The sequence below is a fragment of the Pleurodeles waltl genome, chromosome 4_2 (genome assembly GCF_031143425.1).
Source record: "Pleurodeles waltl isolate 20211129_DDA chromosome 4_2, aPleWal1.hap1.20221129, whole genome shotgun sequence".
Lineage (NCBI taxonomy): Eukaryota > Metazoa > Chordata > Amphibia > Caudata > Salamandridae > Pleurodeles > Pleurodeles waltl.
The window spans coordinates 775,097,335-775,114,001 of NC_090443.1; the positions used below are offsets into that span (position 1 = coordinate 775,097,335).

The 16,667-nt window shown below is 40.5% G+C and overlaps 1 protein-coding gene across 1 annotated transcript in view; it reads right to left on the bottom strand.

Moving 5' to 3' along the window:
* TNNI3K (TNNI3 interacting kinase) overlaps positions 1-16,667 on the bottom strand; it is a 2,589,932-nt gene that overhangs the window by 696,713 nt on the left and 1,876,552 nt on the right. The window lies entirely within an intron of this gene.

Below are 16,667 nucleotides of genomic sequence, written 5' to 3' on the forward strand. Positions count from 1 at the left end.
CATCTGGGCTCCCTATGTGCACCGCAAATATTTTTGAGTACAGTTTGGTGTCAGAATTATAAGAGGAGTTAGGCCTATAGGAGCCCAGGTTGTCCAGTGGCTTATTCTTTTTCCTAAAATGTAAAATCCCAGTTCCCTAGCAAAGAGAAGGTGGAGCCCCCTCCCGCTGAACACCCACAAGCATATCTAACAAATACCTTGCCAATTCTGTAAAAAAACATTTTACAAAACTCCAGAGGTATTTTGACAGGGCCTGCTGCTTTACCTGGAGCCAGGAAGTTTAATGCACTAGACACCTCTCTAACATTATGTTTGCCTCTAATACCTCCATCACTTCTGTGTCAACCTGGACAACCTGGACAACCTGGATCCCCCCTCTACCAGTATCTCCATTATGTGAGCCAGTGAGGGGGTAGATGTAGGTATACTATCCTCCCAGGTTAACAACAAGTAGTACTCCTCAGAAACCTTAATGGTATAAGCTGGCTCAGTGACTAAGGTACCATCTCCCTTCTTGATATTATCAATATTCCTATCTACATCCCTTTGCCGGGTACGTAAAGCTAGTAATCTATCTCCTGACTCCTCATATTCATAACACTCAGCTCTATACACCTGAAACATTTCCGCCAGCTTCCTAGCATGGTAGCTTTTAAACATGGCTTTCACCGCTTTATTTTCTGCAGACTCTCTGAGAGATCATAGGTCAATGTGATGTCCTCGATGTGTTGAGTTTCCAGGGTAGCTAACTGCTTGATCTCCTTAGCCTGTCGTTTCTGGGCTTGTGCAGCAAAGCTCATGTTCTCACCTCTCACCCCTGCCTTTAAAGCAGCACAAACCACCCCTCTGGAACCACTAGCTCTATTATCCTCCAGGAAATCCTTTATTCATATTTTCAGATGGTCAACATACAGGGTGTTTAACAACAGCATCCTGTCAAAAGTCCATCTACCCTGAGATCTACTCAGGCCCAGGCCAGACAGCTCCAAGATTAAGGGATTATGGCCAGAGCCTAACCTTGGGAGCTGTCTAATATCAGCCCTATTCAATAGACCAGTAGAAATCCGGAAGTAATCTAACTGGACATATTTGCTATGTAGCATGAAAAATAGGTATACATGGGATCCAGGGCTTTGATTCCATCCCAGACATCCACCAACCCATGCCTACCTATCGGGCTTCGCAGCTCTCTATGCACCAGGGGTTTCCTCCCTTTGTTATTAATTTCAGATTTTCTGCCAATCACAGGATGCAGGTTGCCAGCTCCACCTCCAGATCTTCAAAAAGTGTTGGTTCATCCTGATTAAAACCATAATTGGGGTATATGGTAAATTAGGACACTGCAGTTGAACATTCAACAATCACCCATCTACCATGTTTATCCTCTAGCTTACACTTGCTACACCTATAATGCCCCTTAGCCAGTATAGTCACACCACTTATGGAGGAACTCTGAGTCTTATGCACAAGAAGGGTAAACCCCTGCACCTTCAGTAGCTCCCTCATCCCCAAAGGAATATGCATTTCCTGTTCACCAGTAATATGGAGTCCCTGGGAGTATCTTCTCTACCCTTTGCCACTTAAAATTGTCATCAACATTGCCACCTACATTAACTCAACAAATAGTGCTTTTACCAGCCTGCACCATAATAAAGCAAAAAAGAAATCCATTACATGACCTCTCAGGCCTTTGATAAGGCAGAGCAGAATTCTCCCATATTCAGCACATTATCCTTGTTGTGCCTTTTTGCACTTGTTTTGTTTGTGGTGTTTTGTGATTCATCCACCCACCCCCTACCCCACCAAACCTACCCCATCAAAGAACACCACCCCTCACCCACCCTCCAACCCCTTTCACCCCCCCCTTTCATGAGAAGCAAACAGACCACACACTGGTCTGTAGGGATGTGAACAGCCTCACTGTCCAGCCAACAAAGCCAGTGCTCAACCGTGTGTAAGTGTAACCACCACAAAAGGCATCAACCCACTCTCCCTAAAACATTATCAATATATATACACCTCCCTCAGTCTTTCTCACACACCAGTCCCCCCAATTTCCCTTTTTAAAATATTGCCACCCTTTTTTCTTTAACCAGTCATAGCCCATAGAAATTCTTTTGCATGAATCTGAAACATAACCATCTGTGTCTTATTGTTCCATATTACTTTTAGCCATGCGGATTTTAGCAAAAAGGCCTGAACTCCATTGTCCTGAAAGGATTTAATAATCTGGCAAAGGTTCCACAGTTTCTCAACAGTTGTGTGGCAAAAGTCCGGTTTGATGAAAAAAGAACAGTCTTCTATGGTCCATATGGCTTCCAGTCTAGCTTTCTCATAGATTGCCTGTCTCAGTACAACATTTCCAATCAAGACTAGGATTGCCCATGGTTTCCCATCTTTGGCCTTAGATTGCTTCTGAAATAGCAGAATTCTAGGCACTCACTGAAATTCTGAGCCCCCGTTCCAGCCCTCCAGCTCGGGAAAGGCCATGAAAAGTTGTGTTTCAGATTTCTCCTTTCATACTGCCACACCAAAGCACCCTAAAGTTGTTTTGCCGCTGACAACTTTCATGTTCCTCCAATTTCCACTGGATGTCGCATTATTGCATGAGCCTCAACCTGACCTTGAGCATCCACAACCTGCAATTCCAGAACTGAAGCCCTGACGTCCAAGTCTGATGTTTGTTCCACTAAAGCGGCACATGACCTAGAAACTTTACGCACAAACGTTGAGGGCACCAGCTGCAGGATAACTCACCCTCCCCTTCTGCACTACATGAGGAAGAGTAGTTTGCATGTAATAGTTTTATCTTTTTTTTGCTATGAGAGGTCTATTGGGACAGGCTAGCAAAAGGCTAAATGTGTGAAATTACTGAAAGTAACAAAAAGTGATTTCTTAATTGCCACTATGCAGGTATTATAATTTGGTAATTGCTATTTCTAATTTGCTAATACCAGGGGTTTCTTAATAGCAATTTGGTTTGTTTTCTATTCACTAAATACCTGAGCCCTATCCGGTTGCGTCACAAAGCTTGAGGGGGCACCCCTGCAAAGTACCTTGAAAGTACCCCTTCCCCCTGGACCCAGTTAGGGGTCTGCTGCCCGTGCACAGTGTATTGTCCTGAGGGGGCCCCCAGGAGCTCGGGTCCCTCCCCGAACTATGGGGTCTACGGAGGCTTTTATTACACCACTGGCTACATCAAGGAATCAGTATGAGTCACAGATTGCAAATCCCCATATTCACAAACTGTGACTGTTGCCTTGAATTTAACTGATGACATCACAACAAGAAAACCCTATTTTCCAGAGTACACTGCTCAACTGGAAATGTGTTTGAGGGGTGTGTTTGGATTTGGGACTACATTTGAGAATGCCTAGGAGACAGAGGAGAGTGCCAAAAAAGGAGGAATGAAAGTTTTCAAATGTGGAGCTAGGGATTTTGGCTGAGAAGTGTGCCCTCCACAATGATTATTTTTCGGAAGTAAGTCAATTTCTATTCCTGAAGTAGCAAAGAAATTATTTGTCTGCCTATAAAGGAGAGGATTAATGCTGTGGGAGTGACCAAACATTGCATTTAATACATTTGGAGACAATGGTATGACTTACAAGGGCGCACAAATAAAATTCTACGAGACTCAAAGAAGCAACTACTACTGCAGGGGAACACTACTGTAAATCAGTGTAAATCTGAGCTTGCCAAATCCACTTTAACATCATTTTAACACCAGCAGCAGTGTTTGGGGCGACTGGTAAGTGATAGTTTTCAACTATTTCATATTAGTAAAACAAGTTATTATATTATTGAGTATTGCACTGTTGCCCAAAAAAAAAAAATCAACACTAGATCAAAGATCACTTTGTTTTTCCCAGTCCTCAATTATACGTGTCCGCTTAGGTGCATTATGCGACTCGTAGTTTGTACCTATTAAATAAACGTTTTACAAAACAAATGTGGTATGTAACTTCAATGCATTATATAATAGTCATTATTAAGTTAATACTTTACAAAAATGTATTTATTATTTATTTTACAAATATTGAAATAATTTATAATATTCACTGGATGATACAACTCAACCAGAGTAACAGTGTCATGGGATTTGCAGATGAGGAAGAATTGGAAATGGTTAATGGAAGTAGAATTTCCTAAGGATCCGGATGCCGGAGACAATTACCTCTACCCCCAACTACCACTGCTCCACACAGACTCTACATTTTTTTCCCTCAACAACTTTATCACTCTGCATGGCCGACTAGAATTTTAAGATTAAGGCTCAGTAGACTAAGTAATGTTGAAGAGTTTGTGCTAACCTAAGAACCTGAATAATAACAAGGTAAAATATGCAATGAGCAGTACCACCAGTGCAAAAGCATTGCTTTCTGTGAGCAAAACAATACAAGGAGGATTGAGATGGTTTGGTAATATTATGAAGGAGAGCTTTTCAGCTTTGACTGAGGGGCAAAAAGAAACAACACATCAAATTCACCAATATTTTGTGGCAATTAATGGCATGCGCTTCTATGAAAGAAGAAACAGTTCTACACATATGTCAGCAAAGAAATATAGATAGGCTGCACAGTTTTCGGAAGCCTGTTGATAGACTACCAACTGCCACTGGTTATTTAGGAGCAGGGACGGTTCTAGACCGGTGCCACCACTCCAGGTGCTAACTTCGGATGGGGGCACCCTGTTTGCAAGTGTATTATAATTTTAAAAGCACCTGGTGCCATGCCTCATGTTCTATCTGGAGAGAGAGCAGAGTTCTGTCTAGTGGAAGTTTTGGCTGTCTTAACGGTTAATATGTCTGCTGCAAATATCGTGTCATATCACAGATAGTGCATATATTGTAAAAAGGTCAGTGTTACTGCTTTTGTCAGAGAGATCCTTTTGTTAGTTGCAGTTTATAAGGTAAAGTAATACAGAACACTAAGATAATAACTGTCATCAAAGAGCAGCATGCAAACAGCAAGGTATAGATTACAGTGTTATAATTTTTCTCCCAGACTTCATTATCCTAATGTTGCAAAAATGATTCAATTTGGTGCAAGTTAATTCTTATTATTAAAGGGAAACCACAACCATAGTGTTACATTTTAAATTCTGGGTTTGTGCTTCTCCAGAACAAGACCTTTTAAACTATGCTGCCCACCAGTATGGATGACCTGTGACTCCTACACCTTGTAGTCCTCTGACTTACATAACATTTCCTATTCACTGATTTGCATAGGTAGGATTGATTGTCTCTGTACTCTGATACCCTACCCTACAATGGTATGAGTGATGCTATAAAACTAATTAAATGCATCTGAGAGCGAGTGGTTATGGAGACTTGAGTGGCTGTGTTAAAGGGCGGCAGTGTTGGGAAACCATGGCAGAAGTGGTGATTGGGGGGCTCCTACAGTCATTGTCGGACTGGGCACCACCAGTCTTAAAACCTGCTCTCTCTAGGAAGACTGTGAGGACTGTAAACTTCTAAATTGTAATGGGTCACTAAAGTGGAGATAAAGCCAGGGGATTAGAAATGGCACGAAACATTTAAAGTTACTACATTCAGTCAGGTGACAGAACAAAAGCGTAATAAGCCATCTGAGAGCAGAGAAGTCTCAAGCCTCAGTAGTATATTTGTGCAAGGAGCTTCACTCACATTGCAAAAACACACAACTGGGGAGAAGATGCTCGGTCTACCATTATATCTGAAAGAACTCACCGGCAAATGTAAAAATTGGTTTCATTTTTTCATATCTTATCTTTACATGTTAGAAAAGGTTCAATATATTGTTTTCTCACAGGCACAAAATCCTCCTAGAGTACAAGCCAAGCAAGGCTTTTATTCTTTTGTATATTTGTAACCTTTGTATAAACAACATTTATGATAATAATTTGCTAAAACAGTTTTCTTATTGTTAAAAAAAAAAAATTAAGCAACTTACTTTTGAAGTGGCTGCTTGGTATATTTGTTAGATAAACACTTCTTTCTGCACCTCTTTAGCATCATCTATCACTTGTTCTTAAAGGGCTGTAAATCACCTTCATCGAAGTCATCATTGTCACGCTCAGTGGGAAGTCCGTTATGTGTTGCTATGTTGTGCTAAAGTGCATAACATGCTATGATGTTACAACAGGTCTGGGGTGCATACACCAATACCCCACCACGTTTGTGCAGACACCTAAATAACCCCTTTGTTTGTCCAAATGTATGCTCCATCACTGAGCTAGTTTTTGTATGAGCTATGTTGTACCTTCTTTCTCTTAGTGCTTGGGAATTCACTGGAATGATCCTGATACATGGTCTGATTGCTTATGCATTGTCCCCCAATATACCCATTTCCTAATTCTCCTAAATACAAACTGTTATTGAGGCTACAAGAAAAGAATATGAAAGAGCCATGGATACTGCTAGAATATTAGACAACTGGGTGAGTGATGAGGTATTCTAAACCACAAACAACATGTGCATTTATTGAATGCTTATTTTTTCTGACGCAGATCACAAACTTTCTTCCTAATAAAAAGTACATGTGTCCCAACAACACACTCAATGACAATAGCAAATTCAGCTATAGGATAGAATTTTAACATAGTACAAAGAAAGTCCTTTCAGGTTTGTGGGAAGGAAATGTGTACATGCGTTCTACAAGGAAGCACATCCAAAAAGTCCCCAAGTACACAAAAAAGAGCACTTTGAGATCTCCCTCCTGCAACAGCAACAATGCCATGACAACTTCCTGACATGAGCAGTAGAAGGCAATACATTACTTGCATCTCTAGGTAAAACCTGACAAGATCTCTCTACTCAAAATCAGGTTCAATTCATCTACTAAATCGAAAATTACCTGCCTGCTCAAACTGCACTTTCCATAAATGTCCTCCACACTTTGGTCAAACAGCGTGACACGCTGCTTGTGAACTCTCAGCACAGGAGCACATTGCACTCAAAGAGCACAGACGGCTATGATTGTGAAAAGGTCTGATCCATTCTGGGTTCCTTATTTTACTTTCTTCCTGGTAACCATTTGGTTTCACTTGATGGTAAGTTACCTGTGCAAAATCAGCATTATATGTCTATTCACAAACTCATAGAACATATGGTTTGCGATTCAGTTTTAGGAATCACGAATTGCAATTCAATATTTCATTACTGAATTGGTAACCTTCTTGCTTCCAAACCATAATATCAAAAGGAAGCTTTCACACATATACAAATCTATATTTTGCAACTGAATACCAAATTGTGAAAAAACATAATATTATATTGGTCGAAAAAACAGCTCGCAATTTGCAACCAGTGTGCAATTGTGCAAACCAATTTATGTATTGATAAATTACAACTCTGATAGGACTCAATCACAGGGATGGTGGGCTTCCAGGATAAGGAGACCACCATGTCTGGTGAAATAAAGAAACCTTTTTTTTTTATGCTTACCATTTTCCTTAGAGGAAATGAAGCTGCTTTAAAAAACTTTTTTTCGAAAGTTTCACTAAGAGTTTGCAATGGTTCCCTGGGCCAATGAGTACTCCCCTGAAGCTTTTTACAAAATATCTCAAAGGGGCAGGTGACCAAAGGTCACTTGGGAGTCTGTAATTTTTTAATGGTATAAAGTCTCAAACCAAAAATGTATTGGATATCAATTCAGTATTTGGAATGGATGGCCATATCATGCACCTTCTAAATACCAAATGAGAATCCACGGAGTCCTTAAATCTTTACCAACTCTTACAATGGTATTCGTACATTAGAAGATCGATTTTCCATCCAAGCTATATTGTGGAGTGAGGGCTATGGTTCTAACTAATGAGACTATTCAGAAAGCTTTGGCTTGATGTGTGGGACTATGCAAGGGTGTCCACTATCACCTTTGCTCTATGATGCAGATTTGGAATTAATGGTTTCTCATGTAAGGCAAAAACCTGGGATTATTGCAGTTCAAATTGGTGATATGAAGTAAAAGCGTTAGTCAGTGGCAATGGCATTATGTTGTGTATTACAAATCCTTAAAGGGCTGCTAACTGTTGAAAATTATACGAGCCCTAGGGAGGGTTCATGGCTGAAAATTAGTTGGCAGAAATGTGAGGGGTTTGCAATTTTGGACAATGTTTCAGAAGCATATTATGAATTGGAAATCTAAGTGGTCTAAATATAGAACTGATTATCTACAGATGTGAATAGTTAAGAATACTGGTAGTATAATAAAGATGAATTCCAGGATCGCTCTAGAGATGTGCCTGAATTACTTTAAGAAGAGGGGAACATCCACAATTAAAGCATTTTGAAAGGGATAAACAATGAATATATGGCTCTTCAAAAAATACCTCATCCACTTCAAAGCATTCTATTACCTTTGTTTGAAGACATGATAAAAAAATGAATAGGGCAATAAAAGATATTTGTAAGCATGGAGGATTACCACATTGAGTCCATAAAGGAAACCTACTATGACCAGGAAAAGGTTTTTTTTAACATTTGCCGTGAGATGTGTGCCTTATGAAAGTCACATTAGTGTTTTCACAATGTCAATAAAGAATGATGGTTTATAGAAAATGTATTCAGCTTCTTTTCTGGCTCTTCTTGGTTTAGATAGGATTTTCAATGAAAATTCAACTTGAAAAACAGCATAATGTAGCACTTCACTCTGTAAATACCTGTGTTAAAATGGCAATACTGATTCTATGTGGGCAAAGGACTGTCACTACATTGTCAAACCTGGATGACCGATGCATGATAAGCTTTAAACTGGAAGAGACTGATTTCATTATGGGTAAAGCAACTTCTGAAGTTCAGTCAGCAGAATCTATGGTTTCCTTTATGTTCTTTCATATATCAAAAATAAATCTCTAGAATGTAGATTAGATTAGTTATATTTACTATATTGATCTATGTTATACTATATCATGTTAACAGGAGAGGGGACAAATATCCAAATTATGCCAAATAGTAAAATTACTTGATTGCCCACTCATTTCAGTGATCCTTGATGTTTTCCTGGTCAATGCTGGGAGAGAGATTTGGAGTTTATGGGACAACTGATTAAGATGGGACCATCAAAGTTCCCAGTAAACATATCTGATACCTTGGGTAGAATGTTTGAGGAAGGGGCTGTAAATTGCCATTGGACTTTACATTTTATTTGATAGATGTTAATAGATTGGATAAAGTGGGTAGATTTTGGGCAATATGGCTCTAATGCATGCTGTGTTTGTAAATATATTTTGGTTTAACTAGGTCAGAAAGTTAATTCATCTGACCTCCAGTATGTGACAGGGTTGACTTGGTAATTTGGCTGACAATTCTATGCACTCTTACTGTCTGTGGCCATTTTACAACATCTGAATATTCAGCTCTGGGAAAATAAGGCCCCAGTCATGTTCAAGCTGTGACTAGGCTTCTATAAGGCCATACAATCTGAACCACAAAAGCATATTTGTTTCTAGGAGGACTCCTTGCTTACCATTGGCAGCATGGCTCAAATAGAAGTGCCTTTCTCAGAGAAAATAGATGTCCTTTGTGAGCAACAACTACCCAAACAGCAATACTTTTAAGAAATAAAGAACCTATTAGGTCATAAGCAAGATATTTAAATTGACACAGTTAAAACAGAGGAACACTGAAGAAAAAATAAAAACTGGAATTGTAAACCATGTTAAAAATGTAATCTATTTTGTCAAGAAAAATCTTTGGAAATTAAAAAAAATGTAAAAGTGCCTTATTAAGAATATGGCAAATGGCAATATAGCATGTCAGGTTAGCAGTGGCCCTGGCTGTTTCTTCCCTGGTCGAGGATCAACCAACATATTTTGGGACCCTTGCCTGCCTAGTGTGGATCTGTATATCTTTAGACACTGACGCAGAAGCTTCACAAGTAACAGTGAATCTTTATCGAGAGGGTACCATATTTGTTCGGCATGCACAGCAAACTTTTTTTTGTTTCCAAGAATAAACTGTCATACTTGATGTTTTTGCTTGAAAAATAAAATGAGCCCAATGCCCAAATACATTTCTTCTTGTGGATAGATGGCATTGAGTGATTTCTCTGTCCACAACTGCCATACAAGCAATGGCCATTTATTTCAAGCAGGAAAATCTAGCAATGGTTGCCCAGCACTAAAGAAAGAGAGATGACCTTCATATATGACCTGGTGGGCCAATGGTGGATAGACCACCAGGCCAGCTGACTTTTAACTGTTGAAAGCTCAGTGCTTCTCCAGCTCTAAATAAAGCAGGGATCTGCAAGTTTGGTGGGATAAGAGCACTGCTAATTTAGAGCTTTGTTCCAGTACCATCAGTCTCTAAATCCTCTCCAAAGTCTCCTCTAAAAAGCTGACTGGGTCCTAGGTCCCTCTGTAGCTCATGCATGAGGGAATGTGGTCATTTAGGGTCGGTGTATGGTTCCTCTCTGACAATTTACCTTGGGACTTAGACACAGAAGGCAAACCTTAAGGCTGTATCAAAGACGGGTCCACAAAGGCAAACATAATGATTAAGCAGTGCCCATACAGCTTGAACACTGAAACAAAAGGTTCATAGCTGGTAAAACAGCAGTGTTGAGCCTGGTGAGGGTATTTGTGTTTGAAGATAGTTCAGGAATGTTCCTAGTATTCTAGTGGAAGTATTTCACAAAGCACAACATTTTTCAACATTTTCTGGTAGAAATACCACCTTGAGAAAAAAAGACCTCAAATCTTCAAAACTCAATTATTTTTATTTGCAGGAAATATCACAACTCAGCTTATCTGTCTATACAAATTGTCCCATACCACTTGGTTCACTAATATTCTTCCAGATAATCAAAAACATCCTGTGTATCAGGACACTCTACACCATACAGTAATAACTAGGATATTCAAAAGGAGAGGGCATGCTTCACTCGTGAGCTGTGGATCCATTTAAGCACAGTGATTTAAAGGGAGACTGGCACCACCAGTCCTGCAGCAAAGAGGCTGAGGCTGATGTTCTGGCAGATCAGAAGGTTTTGTTATTTCATAATCTCAACAACACTCTAGTTGATGATGATTTCACCAATATCACAAAAACTAGTGGCACATCAAGGCCACCAGTAGACCTATGTACATAAATTCAAGGACATACTTATAATTAACTCATTTACAATTCAAATAAATGCTATTATTACCCAATCCTTGGAATTTAGTCTCTTTTCAAATGAAGTCAAAATACTTACATCACAACCATTCAAAAGAAAAACTAGTACTGACTCAATGGTCATTTCTAACTTGTCTTATTTGTCAAAACACTCTCCTAGTCCAACTGCAAGTGACACGCTATTAGAAGGGAAGTAAACAATCTTCTCTCCAACATCCAACCAGTAGTCCACCTTGAGAGGAGCTATGCACTTTCTCTGAGTGGGAATATGGGATGACATCAATACTATGGTGTGCTCAAGCCATCAGCATATCTTCAATGGACTCTGTTTTGCCACCTTTTATGTGATTCATGATCCTACTTTGCTCTGGAGATTGATTGCAAAGGGATAAAGCCAATGATCTTTATAGGACTGCCTTTTTTCACATTATCAGATTCCTCCAACTACCACTGTACCCTTCCTACTCTTCACATTCCCCTGCAACAGCTGGAGTACACCATCACCCCATTTTTATCCGCACAATTAACATTTACATTCATCTTCTACCCAGGCTCATCACCACCCTTGAGGTTAACTGTTAATTACATCTATACCATATTTTCTACTTGAAATTGAGGACCGATCTGATCTTGATTTCTGTGCTGTCAGCCAATGTCTCGTAGCTGTTGCCAACTGAATGCTAATGAAGCATTTAATGCTTACTACACCAAACATCAACCATTAGGAGCGTGACCAACCTCCTAATTCATCAAGATAGAAATATAGACTTAATTTGGAACACAGACATCTCAATGACTCCTCAAGTGATTCAAGTTTCAAATTAATACGTTTACAGGATTAAATGTTATGCCAAGTTTTCACTTATCTAGATTTCTCTCAATTGATGCAAGCCACTGTCAACCTTGTGCACTCCATTCTAGTTTATGTCAATGATTTATACATTGGAGCAACCCTCAACATAATTTGGAAACTACAGAGAACACAATGACAACGTCTTACCCTAATATCAGTGGTTAATTTGGAAAAAGAAAGTAAGTGCCATTCGTTGCCCTTGCCCATGCCACCACTGCCAATACCAACACAACTACTAACTGTGAGAAATTGGGTTGTTGGTTGACTAGGGTGTTAGCCATGGTCAAGCAGAAATCACAGTTCCTGTCAGGGTGAAGCACAAGCCAACCGTAATTTGACCTGTGCTCAACCCTGTGGTAGCTTAGCACAGAGCTATCAGGCCTAACTTAGAGGCACTGTATAAAGTATTTGTGCAACACTTAAAACATATAAAATGAAGACACATAAAAAGGATCCCATACCAAGTTAGAAAACTAGAACTTTTTAAAATAAATAAAACACGACCAAAATGACAAAAATCCATTTAGTGGAACAGGAGATATTCAATTTAAAAGATTTTTGTGTGAAGATGATGGTGAAAAGCATAAAACGACAACTGTGGACATCTGGTTGGGCTGGATGGGGACAAAGTCACATGTTCAGGTCGACAGCCATGGAGCACAGGCAGGCTACAGGGACCTAGTTAGGCCAGATGAATAAAATACCTTAAATCCTGTTTTGCAAAGTGTTTCAAGGATCCGCGTCAAAGATGCATTGTGCAGTCGAATCGATGCATCGGTTAAGAGATGTGGAGAGTCTGCGATGTGAGGGAACATTGTAATTGAGAATCCCATCGAGGGCTTGTGCTACAAAGTCCGGCATTGAGGATGTGCTGCACAGTCAGGGCAAGGCGTTGGTTCGGAATAGTTGTTTGACTGTAATGCAGAGACCTCAATGAGGCTGCCGTCGATGACGGATGCAAGGACCTGCACTGGGGATGTATTGTGCAATCGGGGCGAAGCAACAGTTCCAAAGAGCTGGGATGTGGGCCTTTGCTATCGGCCCCATCCATGCAGCAGTGGAGATGCGCCGTTTTTGCTTGGATTTGCAATGTGCAGCAGAAGAAATGTGTTAGTTCTGCTGGACCTGCCAAGGGCTGGCAGAGCACCTTGAACCGCCTTCCAGGACTCCGGGGGTGGGGCACCACTTGGCAGGGTAGACTCACAGATGGCAGAGTACAGAATCAGATGCAAGGTTGTTGGAAGCCTGTTGGGTCCCTGTGGCTTCAGATCAGGAGGACTGACAACTAACCCTTAGAGTCATGCTGGGTTCAGGGTTCAAGAGATGCAGGTTCAGTCTTTCACACTCAGGCAAGAGGGCAGCAGGTCAGCACAGCATGGCAGCAGTTTGTTCAAAGCAGCCGTCCAGCAGAGTGGCAGTCCTTTCAGCAGCTCAGCAGTCCTTCTTCCTGGCAGAGTATCTATAGGTTCAGAAGTGTACTGAAGTGGTAGTATCTGAGATCCAGTATGTATACCCAGTTTTGCCTCTGAAGTGGGGAGAGCTTCTAGAGGAATGCCTTTGAAGTACACAGGTACCCTGCCTTCGTGGCAATGGCTCCTGACCAAATCCAGGAGGTATGCAGGGAACAGGCAGCCCTTTATTTGGGGACAGGACACAGCCTATTAAAATGTAAGTGGGGCTGAGCTCAGCTCGTCCCTCCCATCCTGCGAGTGATGTCCCATCCAGTCACACTTAAGCTCCCACATCCATGCATGTGACCCCGAAACAGGCTGAATTTTCTTGCAAAGGCAAGAAAATGCCAACTCTCTAAAAGTGGCATTTTTAAAGCTGTAACTTAAAATCTAACTTCAACGTAAGATTGGGTTTTAAATCACAATTCCAGACTTCAAAGATGAAGGGGTTGACTGTTCCCGTTTGGAAATTACACTTATAAAATGTAATTTTGTAACCTCAATGTTATCCTATGGGGGAGGTAGGCCTTGCAGTATTGAAAAACAAGTGTAAGCGTTTTTCACTACCAGGACGTGTAAAACTTAAATGTACAAGTCCTACTTTTGAAATACATTACACCTTGCCTTATGGCTGTTTGGGGTCTACATTAGGCCCTTAAATATGAAGGTTTGGACCTGGTAAAAGGTTTTCTTGCCATATAAAAATGGCAGTTTAAAACTGCTCAGTCAGGCTCTGTAATGGCAGCCCTGAGACATGTTTAGAGTTCTAATTAAGTGGGTGCCATGATCAGTGCTGTAGGCCCACTAGTAGCATTTAATTTACAGGCCCTAGGCACAGGCAATGCCACTTTACTAGGGAAGTTCAAGCAAAGGGAAGGAGCACAAGCACTTTAGCACTGGTTAGTAGTGGTAAAGTGTTGCAAGGTCCTAAGGCCAGCTAAAACGAAGTCAGCAAAAAGAGGAGGTCTGAAGGCAGAATGTTAGGGCAAAGCCACACCAAGAATGCCAGGTCTAACACAAACCATGACACTCCTACAAGTGTGACAATTGGGACTCTTCCAGGTTACCAAAATCTTAGAAATAGCCTGGAGGTCTAGTGACACTAATTTTAAAGTATAGTGTATCATTAAACACTGGTGATGTGATCACCTCAAAATTAGGCAAACAGCACCTCTATGTGGTGGACTGACAAAAGAGTCAGGTTTAGAGAGTTAAGTGTTGGTGACGAGCACCTGCAAACACTGACTCAAATTAAGCACTGCTTAATATCCAACTTCCATGTAAACTTCCACTCAGTCTCTACGATGGGAACTATTGACTAGATATATAATTGTGAAAGCAATCTATGTGGCTCCCAGTGACATCTATGGCTACCAACTTATTTTCTCTCAGCAAAAACTCTACATGTGCCACCAAACCAAAGTGTTTCAATCTAGATTAACTCTTCTGTGGACAGCTCCGTTCATCAAAATAGTTTGCACTGGTGGAACCCCTTTCTAAGTTCAAAAGGCTAGGATATGGGACTCACTCTGCTCTTTTATACATATACAACCATTTTGAATAAAGAGGCAGTGTTACACACATGAATATAGTTAAAACCAAATTAAAATACTAGGTATTATCATTTGTGACTGCATCAATTCTCACAAAATTCATGCGTCATGCTTATGTTCGGCAAAATCACCTTAAAATCTTTAAAAATCTCATGCACCTCACCAAACACTTCCAAACATTTGCCCAGGAACTTGATGCAAATTGGACTGCTTTATGATCTGCCATAGAAATGTTGCAATGTGCAATAAGTATAATACTCTAATCATCAAGTGCAGGGGGCATGTACACAGACAGTTGTCTTACCAGAGTTACAGTTAGGGAAATAAAAATGCCTATCCATTAGGCAAAGTACATGTGGCCCGGTATGTTCGGAAGGTATCAGCCACTGCAGGCATCAAAATGCAAAATGTGTAAAGTAAAGAAATGGCTCAAGCACAGCAATAGGACAGAGGGTTTTTTACAGTTATCAAAAGAAGAGGAATGATGGTTTGTTGGTCATCTATGGAGGCTAAAGTGTTAATCTTCAGAAAATGAGTTTAGGCTCCTACAACAGACAAAGAAATTGTTGAACTGACTTCACTTTCTAAAGACAAGACAGCGGTGTTTACCCATAACAATCAGGGATGAAGGAAATTGCCATTTTCGTGTGATGCCCCCACAGATGTTTGTCCAATCTGTTTTTCCAGCTTTAGAACTTTGTGCACTTTACAAGTCACTTCTCTTTTCAACATGGTCGAATTGGCATACTACTAATTTAATATATTTATCTTGCCCATAAGCCTCTAGTGTATGGTATAGAATGTACAAGGGCCTGGAAGTTAAATACCATTAGCGAACTGAAGCACCTGTTGTGCCATTCACTTTAGTGGCAGTGCAAACAAGGTATCCGGCCTATCGTTGTAGCCTAACGGTAACAGTGCAAAACATGCAAACATGCAATGTGACCTGTCCAAATAAATGCTTTCTGAAGGTAGAAACCTTCCATTTAAATATTAATGTTATCCCTATGTCTGCCTTGTAGCACATAGGGCAGGGTGCATAGTATTTAAAAGTAAGTAATGTATGAAAATTAAAGGTAATATGTCCTTATAGCACTATGCAACCAAACCTATTTTCATTATAGGAAGACTGGCTGGCCCATAGAGAAACACAGAGAAGAGTTATTAAATATTAAGTCTACTCTCTCAGGGTAGGGCCCAGCTAGAGAAATGATTAAGCCACTCATTTGAATATTTAGCCCAACTGAGTGGTGAAGTCTGATTTTTAATACATATTAAGAAAAAGTAGCTTTTAGAAAGTTACCTTTTCCCTTCCTGAAAACTTTTGAAAGCTAATTTACATAAGCCTTCCAACTGTTACCCAGCTGGTGAATGGCCTTCTGCTCCAAGAGCAGAGACAAAGACCTAAAACTGGGAAGTCCTCTGGCAGAAAGATCAGTTGGACTTAGTTAAGGAGCTTCATTTACTTTAAAGGGACCTCCCCTGTCACAAGCAGGTGTCAGATGATACATAGGCAGACCTCTTCTGTGTCCTCCCAGTTGGGCAGACACCAAACTCAGTGACGGGAGAGCGGCCTCATAACTGGTATGAAGTGACCACAAAGGATGAGCTGCTCGTTACCCTAGCAACATCTTTGGGTGGGCACACAGGCTTTGAACAAGGGGAGTAGGGCTCCTCCATTTTGGGTTTTAAGACTGAAGGGCACTGGGGGACTG